Raw genomic sequence first — 10,557 nt, 5'->3', positions numbered from 1 at the left:
CGTGGGATTTTTGGGGTCGCTGATTACGAATAAAAAAAAAAAAGTAAAACAAAAATTTAAAAAAAAAAAAATAAAAAAAAACCAAAGCACAAAAAAAAATGTAATTTGTTTATAAAAATGTATTTTTGCTCTAAAAGGTCGTTTTTTAATTTTTCGTTTTATAATTTCATATCTGTAAATACAAAGAAATTGTAAAAAAAATTTCAGAGTAAGTCTAATGAACTTTTTTTGTTTAAAAAAAAATTTGTTATTTTTTTCTTATTTTTCAAAACAAAATTTGATTTAATTTACTTTTCAATGACTAAAGTAAATGATCCTAGCGACGAAACAAAATTTTTGTTTTAAAAAATAAAAGAAAAACGATTAAAAATATTTTTTTTTTCATTAAAAAATTATTAAACTATTTTTAGTTCCGTATATTAATTAAATAAATAAAATCTTCTTTGGTACAAATAAAAAAAAAAATTATCAGGTTTCGAATGAATTAAAAATAAAAAAAAATCCGCAATTTTGTTGCCGACATTTTGAATTTTCAAAATAAAAAAAAAGAAATCAATCAAAATGAACTAAAACTTATTTTCTGTGTCTTTTTATGATAAAATCAAAAAAACTTAAATTCTGTGCGTAAGAATTTTTTTTTAAATTAAAAAAAAAAGTAAAAAAAAAAATAAAAAATAAGGAACGTCCTATGAGTTTATTTGAACGAAAAATTAAAAAAACGCAACTTACACTGGAGAAAATATCAAATTGTTCATTATTATTTTGCAATTATTTAACAAAAAAAAAGAATTCTTAACTATCTTTAGAATTGTTACATTTTTTTATCAATATTAAGATAGCTGAATCTAAAAATATAATAAAAAAAAATAATTTTACCATTTTTTGGTTAAATTTTTTAATTTATTATTATATTTTTTAAATTAAGCAAATCTTATCGTTGATAAAATTTATCGCTTTTATAAAGACATCTTAAAATTTAATTATTTATTTATTTATAAATTATTTTATTGTTTTTTTAACATTCTTATTATTTAATAATTTTAAGTTTCATTAGTTCTGACATTTTTTTTATTTAATATTATTTTTTTTTTAGTGTTATGTGTAGTAATATGGTGGCGCATTAATTAATGATTTTACAAAAGTCTGAGAATAAATGAGAAAAAAAAATTAACAAAACAAAAAAATTTGAAAACTAAAAATTTGTATAAAAAAAAGAAATAATAATATGAGGTGAAGTTTCTTTATTAATATTAATTTAATGTAAGAATGCTATGAAATGCAATTTTATTTATGCAATAATTCAGTATTTACTTTAATTTTTTGTCAGAATTAAAATTTTTATAATTTTAAACTGTTTCAATTTTTTTAATTTGTATATTTTATTTTTTATTTTTATTTTTTCAATCAATATTCTTTGAATATTATCAAATGCGGTATTATATTTTATATATTTCAATAAATTTTTTTTCCCATTTTCTTTTCAAATAAATTTTAATAATTTTTTTATTTCTGATTAAAAAGTACATTTTTTTGAGCTTGACGAATTTAAAAATTTTACCATAAGTCTGCTTAAATACATTGTGTTCATAATTTTATAGAAAGTAGTTTTTAATATTAACAATATTTTTTTATAGTCTTTAAATAATATTAAAAAATGACGTTTAACAATTTTTTGCAAAAACTTATATTTTCTCCAGTGTATTGCGTTGCAAAAAAAAAAAAAATTCTATAAACACCAACGTCTTATGATTTCGTTTAGAAAATTTTTGATAATTTGAAAATTTCTTTCAAATTATTTTTATGAAAAAAAAAACTAAATTGTTTCATTTATGCTTTTTTTTTTGTTTTTTTAAAGAAATATGTTTTTATTTATAATAATTAACGATAATTACTTCGAAATCACAGATTGTTTTTTTTTCTTTTATTTTTACTTCGTGTTTATTTCTCTTTTTTTCGTATATTTGCTCACTGTGTGAATGAGGTGTTTTTTTTTGTTTTTTTTTTGCACATAAAATATTTTAACATATCACAAATTAACAAAAAAAAAGACAATTTAAATTACTAACATTGACGCTGAATTGTGTCTGGAAAATTTTGCGTTTAAGGAACTTACAGGTGTCAAAAATTTACTAAATTTTTTTATTTAGTATAGCATCTAAGAAATATTTTCTAAAAATTTCAAATTATTTAGAACAAAACTAAAAAAGAAATAATTTCTTAACTTTTCAATTTTTTTGCTCGCTATTTAATTTTTTTTTACATTTCACCAAATTTAGATTAAACGACGAAGAAAAAACCTCGAGTTGACAATTTCAGTTAAATTCGTTAACTTCAAATTTTTATCGTCTTTTTGAATTTTGACAAAAAAAATTTTTATATTATATTTTCACCTATTTGCCATCTGTAAGTTCTTAAATCGCTATTTTCGAATTCAATTAATAAAAAAAAAATAATAATTTCGTTTTCCCCAATTTTGAACGAAAATAGAATTTTCAATATTTAGGAAAATAATTCAAAAATTTTGAATTTTTTTTTTTTTATTTTCAGTGTACGGGAGTTTTTTAATGTTAATTTTTCGATATTTCGAAAATTTGACTTATTTCGATCAGTGAAATAAACTTTTAAAAGAAACTAAATTTTAGTTTCATAAAAATAGAGGCTAGTTAATTTTTTTTAAGAACAGTAAATTTTTTTTGAGTATATAATTATTTTAAAAGCTAGTTAAATTTATATTGTATATTTTTTTATTTTTGCGTTTTTTTTCGCTTTAGTTGAAATTTAATTATTTATATATATGTGTAATAATATATATATATATTTAAAAATCTGTAAAATAATAATTGAAAATGATTTTTATTAATTTTTTCTTTTTTTTATAAATGATGATATCGAAAATATTAGTTTTCACCGATGTTTGAAATTTAAAAAAAAAAATTATTTAAAAAAATGAATAAGAATAACGTTAATATTTATTTTTTTACATTGAATTTTTGAAAAAAAAATAGAGATCAACGAAGGGAACTTTAATTCAATGATATACAATTAATTTAACGAAAAAAAAATTTTTTTTTTCTTTGATATTTCAACAAAAAGCAAGTAATTTATTTATAAACAGTATCGTTTGAAAATTGTTGTTACGTTCAGTGCAAATAATTTTCAAAAACACCTATTTTTTTAAATCACGTTTACGTTTAATCAGATAATAGAAATTTAAAAATAAAACCTAAAAAAAATTCTATAACTACTAAAAGCTTTCTAAAATTCTAAAATTCTTCTGTAAAGAAAAAAAAATTTCAATACTTTTTTAATGAATTTAGAAAAATTTTGGGAAAAGTTAAATTTTTTTTTATTAATTTAAAATTAAATTAAAAATTAAAATTTTTCCTAATCGATTATAATATAATCTAAAGAGATAAAATTTAAAAAAAAAAAAAAAAAAATTAATTTTTTTTTTCTGTAGACACAGAATTTTTTATAAGCTTTTGATTTTAGTTTTAATTTTCTAATTTCTGATAGATGATTTAAATATAATTACGTGTTTTTTGAATAGTAATTGCGCTAGCTATTTTTGACAATTTTCAACGATAAATAGAATAATTCTTTTTTTTTCTCTCTTCTCTCTATTTTAAGTAGTAAATTGTCTCGTTTATTTATTTATATTAATCTTTTGTATTTTTATTCATATAGCTAATGAATATTAATTAATAAAGATATAAGTTTAGTAAAATCTCGATACTTTTAGTTTTTTGAATAGTTTAATTTTTTTTTTTTATCTATTCAAATTTGTTATAATAAATTTTGGTAGATAAATAATACATAAATCATCATCTATGTCAAAGTAATTTTTCCTTTTGAAATTCATTTATTTGAAGTAGAATAAAATTCAATTCTTGGAAGATTAAAAAAAAATTTCAAAAAAAATTTTCTCATTCCTTTTTTTTGAAAAAATATAAAAAATTTAAAGTAAACGATTTTAACAAAAAGCAATATTATATTATTATTATTATTACTGTTAGCTATAATTTTTTAAATTATTTATAATTTTTACTTAAAATTTTCTTGAGGAAAAAAATGTCACAAATAATTTTTTTTATCCCGTCACTAGTGTTTTTCTCATTAAAAAAAAATTTGAATTACGTATTCCCCGCTGTTTCTTTAATGGAAATGTAAAAATTACCTTAAAAAAAAAAGATTGCAAAAAGTTTATAAAAATTTATCACTAAAGAATTTAAAATCAGTCTTCATTGAAGAAAAAAAAAAAAAAACAAAAATTGAACCAGTGTAAAATTTTAATAATTTATTTCTATCAGTTGGTATTACATTAATACTAATTGTTTCATTTAAATTAATTTAATTTTTTTTTCATTGCAAGAAAATTTCTTAAATTAACAAATTTCAAAATATTTACTAACTTCAAAGATTTGGAAAATTTTGAGAAATTAAATCATGTAAATATTAAAAATAGAAAAAAAAACCGCATTTTTTGTGTGTGGACCAACGGGCATTATTTTGTACATATTTTTCGAATTATCTCAAAATTTTCGATATTTTTAATTCTTTCTTTTTCGACAGTTGTACAATTTTTTATTTTTTTTTTTTTTGAGATCAAAAAAATTTTTTTTTTCCATTTTTCAGGGGATTACGTAATTTTTTGAAAATAATTATAAAAGATTGAAATGAAAAAAAAAATAAATGGAAAAACTGACACATTAGCTTGTTCTAAAGCTCGTGAAAAAATAAATTTTAAATACTCACCATTAATTGTACTAATAATTAATAATTAATAATTATCACCCAGAATAGTATATATGAGAATTTTATCTCGCATTACAATTCTCTTATTGTAGAAGAAAAGAAAAAAATTTCAAAAATCTTCATATATTTCTGAATGTTTAAAAAAGAAGTGTTCATAAAAAAAATATATATATATTAGGAATGAAAATAAACTTAAAAAAAAAAGTATAAACTAGTTTTTAAGCCTATTAAGTGTTTCGTAATTCGTACATGTATAAATAAAATGAAAAAAAAAACATGAAAAATTGTAGCAAACGAAAATTGGGTGAGTGTGAATGAAATTAATATTAAATTTTGAAGCCTTAAGCCTAAATATAAATTGTGACTATTATTGTAATAGTTAATTAATTAATAATTAATTATTAAAATTCAATACAAAGAGATTAAATAAAAATTACAATGTTTCAACATATTTTTTTTGTTCTTTTTGAAATTTTTTTTTTCCAATATTTTGAAAAATTTTGATCAAATTCTAAATGGTAAATCAATCTCTTTGTAATGAATAAAAAAAAAATTGTAGAATTTAAACACAAACGAAAGATAATTTCTGAAAATTACAATTTTTTGAAATTTAAATTTCTTTCGCGTGCTTGAATTCTAAAAAAGAATTTCAGATTTTTTCAATTGCCAACTAATATTTTCAATTGTAATCTGCTTTAATATTTAATTTAAAAAAAAATTTTTTTCCTTACTCTATGTCTATTATGAATATTATTGTTAAACATCAAAACCTTGAGATCAGTATTTGATAAAAAGAATAGTAATGTCACGATTTTTATTTATTTAAAAATCTGTCAAGTAAATTATTAAATATATTTACGTACACTGAATGGATACTTCATAAACTTGCTTGAGATTTTATGCATGAATGTTAAAAAATAATAATTGACAACAAAGTTGCAAAAAAAAAGTTTGTCATCGCTATTTAAATTTTTTTTTTCAATTTGGTGCAAACAAAAAAAATAGTCAAAAATTTTCTGATCAATTGAAACAAAAAATAAAAATATTTTAAAGAGCAGCTTGAATCAAATATGGTGTCATATGTACTAACATTTTTTTTTAATACATTTTTTTGAAATTAAAAAATGTCTGAAGCAAAAATTTACGTCTGTTTTCATATCTCTTTTTTTTCTTGAGCAAATTGTGTTTAATTTAATAAAATTTGAATTCTTTCAGAATTTATTTTCTACATTTTATAAATTATTATTAAACATTATTTAAAAAAAAATGCTTCATGAATTCTGTATAATTAAAAACTAAAAAAAAAAATTTACGTGGGATAAAATTTGAACTAAAAAAATAATTTACGTGAGATAAAATTTATTAACACCTCGTGTTTAATAATAGACAATTATTGTACGCGAAAAAAAAATAATTAAATATAATTTAATTATTATTATAAAATTGAAGTCTGGTCAAAATTGCGATCTCAAGTTTCAGTAAATTGAAATTCGATAAAAGAAGACTGAAAATCGACGTCAAGAGCTAATTGGTTTGTGCTATAAAGAATTAATTTAAAAAGAATTCAGCTCACGAATTCATTTTTATTATTATTATTATGACATGAAATGTATTTTTTTTATTATTATTATTTCTGCAATCTTTAAGCACAAGTCTATTATGAATAACTAAAAATTTATTATCTAGGAAAAAAAATGGTTTAATATTGTTGCTCTTTTAGTTTTAGATGTATGATTGGTAGAATAGAATATAAGAACCAAAAAAAAAAATTTTATCGTAATATATAATGCACAGAGTTGGTTAACAAAAAATTGTACAAAAAAAAGAATAATTGTTTTATTCATTTTACATTATAATTTCAGAAAAAGAAAATTGAACACAAGTTTAAAAAAAATAAAAATGGTTTGAGAAAAGTTATATGAATGAAATAAAAAATTTTAAAATCTAATTTCTACATAGTGTCACAAAATTAATGATGTTATTTTTTTTAAAAAAAGTTTTTTTTTTGTAAAGTTAAGGAATCAAAATTGTGCATCATTAATTTTGGGTCAAAAGTGTATTTCTTTATTGACATTTTATTTTATTTATTTCAATAATAAACGGGAAATTTGTAGAAAAGTAGTGAAAAATATTTTACAGATTTGGTGAATGTAAACGAATTTAATGATTAATTAAATGATTGTCCCCCAAAAAATTACAAAAAACACAAAATTTGCCAAAAAATAGTGAAATTAATTTTTTTAAAGAATCCCAAGGGATTTGTGAAGCTAAATAGATGTACTTGAAAGTCCAATAAGCGTTTTTTGAAATTAAAAAAAAAATTATTATTGTAACACTTTAAGTTCAAGAAACGAATAAGGAAAACCCCCTAAAAAAAGGAATAAATTAATTTAAAGAGGAAAACCACAATAAGACGCTGATTTTTAGCCGTTTTTTGGGATTTTTTTTGAAAGGGATACATTTTTTTTAATGAAATGCAAGAATGACATTATGTTGTACGTATATTTATCTGTGTCTCATAATTTTTTTAAGAATTTTTATTAACATTCTTAACCTGAATTAAGGTTAGAACGCCGCCATGACAGTTATGCTTATAAAGCCAGGGCCGTAGTTTTTAATTTTCTCTAGGGGTACTTTAGTACCCCAGTTGTACTCTAGGGTCAAATTTCCATAAAATATTTTCTATATTAAAAATTCCTGACTCTATTGTTGAATTAATTAATTCAACAGTAATAATTAAATTATAAACAATTATTTCTTCTAGGTGCCAATCAATCAGTCGCAAGTTTTGAAGATTTGAGCTCTAGCAGTTTTAGTTCAGCAAGTAGAGCGTCACTTGATGCAAGAAGTTCACCAACACCTTCTTATGGCGCTGAAAATATGATGGTATTTCCCGGCGATTCCAGCGGATCCATATGAAATTTTTATTTTAAAGTGCAAAGCACTTATTTTACTATTGATTTTTCGTTTTTTTTTAAACAAAAAAAAAAAGAAAATTAGTTCATCATTTTTAAATCGTTTAGGTATTTGGTATTTAAAAGAAATTTTTTTTTTATTTTTTCCTTTTTTTTCTTAACGTTTCCTAATATGTTTACTATTTTTTTTTAAATTTCTTGCATTTTCTCAATTATTTGATTAAAAAAAATTTTTTTGTCCTACCTGCACGGAAAGTGTGTTATTTCGTGCACTTGAGGCGGTCGCAAAGTAAGTGATTCCCGCCCAGAGATGGGGTGAGCGGGCGCAAAGTACATTCGCGCCCGCTGACGTCATAGATGCGGGCGCAAAGTACATTCGCGCCCGCTGACGTCATAGAAGCGGGCGCAAAATACATTCGCGCCCGCACCATTAAAAAATGTATTGTTTTCATTTTTTGTGACATAATAAACATACGTAATATACGTAAACAACTACATGTAATTTACCTTAAGTATATTATCTCCCCAACCCTGATGGAACATTAAAACAAGCGGACTTGCATGCACTCAATAATACACTTTCCATGCAGACAGGACAAAAAATGTTGTTCGCAGCACGGGCGCAAAAGGTGATAGTGTCTCAGGCGAGATTATGAAGAAACCTCGGCGACCCTACGCACCCTCGGCTTCGCCTCGGGCGCTTCGGGTCCCCTTGGTTTCTCTAATCTCGCCTTCGCCACAATCACCTATTTTGCGCCCTTGATACGAAAATAACTATTTTAGCAGTTTTTTTCATTTTTAATACGATAATAATAATCGTAAAATGTGTTGAAACATATAACGAAATAATATACTATAAAAGTATTTATATATGTATATTATATATATAACTTATATATAAAAAAAGCATTCCATGTTAAAAAATATTTTTTTCTACTTCTTTTTTAAAACATAAACAAAGAGGAAAAAAAGTAGTTTTTTAAAAATCAAATTAGATATAGGATAGTAAACATCTTTAGGTTCATTACAATCTATGATATATATATAATTAGATTTTACTTAAAAGTGAAAACTGGAATTCTAAAAATTCTAAAAAAGGGAATAACTAATTTTATATTGCCAATGCCATTTAAAACTTGATTACAAAAAATTAAGAGAAAATCGTTAAATTTTGTGTTTAATTTATTTTTTAATAGAAAACATTGTTAAAAAATCAAATTGTTATTTTTTGTATTTTTTTTTTAATAATTATAAAGTATTTTAATATTGGAAAAAATATGTTAATTTATCTTACATTTTCAAAAAAAAAAGAAAACAATTTTAATAAAATATTGTGAATTTATCTGTAAAATTAATCTAACGATTCATTCGTAGATTATACTTATTATAATACAAAAGGTGTTAAACAATTTTAAATTAATGGATAACTATTTTTCATTACCTACATACTTCTAAAAACTAAAAATTGCAAAATTTTGTCAAAAATTATATGTAAGGAAAATTGAATTTTGCAAAAAAAAAAAAAGAAAAAAATGATAAAGATATTTAATAATAATTACATTAAAAATAAAATAATCAAGGTTGAGAGACGGTTATGTTTTATTTTTAGATTCTGTATTTTCATATAATAATTAAAGAATAGAAAAAAATCGTAGATGGTAATAATTTTGAAGCCTAATGTAACTCAATTCTATACTGTACATAAAAAAAAAGAAAACTTTAAATGTGATTGTCAAAAAGAAAAATTTTATACATGGTAATTATAATATTTGAAAAATATACTATTTAGTTTTTTTTCAGTAAAACATTTTTCATTTAATTTCATATTTATAAATTTTTAATTTCCTTATAGTGATTTAAAAAATCAAACTATAGGTTGTGGGTTGTGCGCAAAATTGAATAAAATCCAATTTAAGTTAAATGTTTAAAAACTGTATTGTGTTTTACGAAGAAAGAATTTTTGTATACTTTGTAATGTGTTGTTCAATAAATTCAAAAAAAATTTGTTATTTAGTATATCTGTTAGAAAAAAAAGTTTACTATTTCCTTAAACGATGTTCTTTTTATGGTTTGCTCGGCAATATATGATTAAAATAAATATAATTTACACGATGATAACGAATTTCCGAAAGGAAATTTAATTATTTATTAGTTAATTATAATAATTATTAATTAATTATTATTAATTATAATTATTATTCAATTAATTATTACTATTAATTATTATAAATTTATAATTATTACACCGTCCGACAAAATTCAACTTTTTTTTTCACACACGAAAAAATCAATGATTTTCAGAAACTAGGACCAAAAAAAAGATACCCGTGTCTGGCCGTTTTGCTAGATCAGGTTATTTTTTAAATATTGTTTTCTAATCTTCCACATTATTAGATCAATTTTGAATTTTAAAAATATACCTTCAGATGTGTTCTCAGCGACCCCAAAAACCCAGAGATACGAAGTTTTATAAAAAATTAATAACATTTATAAATTTCGACCACCATATTGGATCCGCCATTTTGAATTTTGAAAACCCGACATAAAATTTGTAATCAGCAACTCCAAAAACCTTCAAGTAACAAGTTTCAAGTGAATTCGACAAAACTTTTATAAATTTGAAACGCCATATTGAATCTGCCATTTTGAATTTTAAAAATCTGACTTTAGATTCGTACTCAGCGACCTTAAAAACCCCTAGATACCAAGTTTTATAAAAAAGAATTAATATTTATACATTTCGACCGCCATATTGGATCCGCCATTTTGAATTTTCAAAATTTGACATCACATTCGTTATCAGCGACCCCAAAAACCTTCAATTAACAAGTTTTAAGTGAATTCGATGAACTTTTATAAATTTCGACCGCCATATTGAATCCGCCAT

This window comes from Leptopilina boulardi, unplaced genomic scaffold (genome assembly GCF_019393585.1).
Source record: "Leptopilina boulardi isolate dan_hultmark-lab unplaced genomic scaffold, ZJU_Lbou_2.1 LbouV2_362, whole genome shotgun sequence".
NCBI classification, from domain to species: Eukaryota; Metazoa; Arthropoda; class Insecta; order Hymenoptera; family Figitidae; genus Leptopilina; species Leptopilina boulardi.
This window is presented reverse-complemented; position numbering follows the sequence as displayed.